Below are 1,341 nucleotides of genomic sequence, written 5' to 3' on the forward strand. Positions count from 1 at the left end.
CTGTACTACTGAATTAGTTTAACTGACATCTACTGTTCTGCCACCAATCACCATTATATTTTCAGTATAGATAAATATATTTATGAAGATACAAAAACACAAGTTAGACACTCTCATTTAATTTAAAAACTTTATTTGTCTCTTTGATTACAATAGCGTAGATTTAAAAAAGATTAAACAAAAAAAAATACTTTAAACCAGTTACAGTTAAAACATATTTATATTTATTTGGAAGAAAACAAGCAATTAACTTCTGAATTTTATAAATAATTACACAAAAAAAAATTGTTAAAAAAAAGATAAAGTTTTAAGTACATCAATTCCTATTTAAAATTTCTTACCTAAAGTAAACATGAGAATAATCAAAGTTGATTTTCTTGCAATTTAGTTTGCTGTTGTAGAGAGTTAGTTGGTCATCTTGTTTATCCTTGCTGGGTTTCCTGGCAAGACACAATAAAAGGCAAAGCACCTTTTCCACACAATCATCTAAACCTAAATTAAATACAGAAAAAGTTATCTCTTCAGTTACAAAATAAATTTTGAAAAGATGCGCCACACAAATGTCAAATAAAGACATTTGGAAATTTTCAATTACCTACACATTTGTTATCACTTTTTTCCCTTGATAATAATTTTTTTAATGAACATTTCTTTATAAGTTGCAAAACAATAAGAACATTTAAAATTTACAAAAGCAAATATTATATTATTTCGCATTCTATTAAGAGAATTCGTGAGTAAAACATGTCACTCTAGTTCTAGTTAAACATCGCGATCACAATAGAAAATACAAACCAAAAAAACAAAATTTTAAACTTATTAAAGTATATACATATATATATGTATACATATATATATATTATAATAAATTATATACCTTACAATAGATTTTATTATATTAAAATATATATATATATTATTTTATATCTTTTTAGGAGAATTTTAAAAGAAATTTTTTAAACATCGCAATATATAAAATACGAACCAAATCCACTTGTTTGTAGTAAACCATCAATATCACATTGGTTACTGAATCGGAACATTTCCAAAACAAGAGAAACATTCATTGAATTATCGAACAACAATTTCCAGTAATATGAAGCATTACGATGGTGAGATAGCTTTTTACTGCATATAAAATACTTCATTTTTGGCCAATGCATATTATTATATTCTAATCGTTTAATAATTCTAGATTTGTTTAATAAATCTATTTTGTCAATCAAAGAATCAAACATTGAAATGAATGAATGAATAAAACTTTTCCTCGTCTGGTCGGGAAATGACAGGGGTTATCACACCGGTTTATCACCCCATGCCAGCTTACGAGTTACCATGTAT

At 25.5% G+C, this 1,341-nt stretch overlaps 1 protein-coding gene across 2 annotated transcripts in view; it reads right to left on the reverse strand.

Annotated features, from left to right (window-relative positions):
* The window catches only part of LOC100181771 (gamma-tubulin complex component 6), a 21,527-nt gene that overhangs the window by 17,506 nt on the left and 2,680 nt on the right, over positions 1–1,341 (reverse strand). The gene's annotated exons all lie outside the window — the stretch shown is intronic.

Source organism: Ciona intestinalis, chromosome 1, assembly GCF_000224145.3.
Source record: "Ciona intestinalis chromosome 1, KH, whole genome shotgun sequence".
In the NCBI taxonomy this organism is placed as follows: domain Eukaryota; kingdom Metazoa; phylum Chordata; class Ascidiacea; order Phlebobranchia; family Cionidae; genus Ciona; species Ciona intestinalis.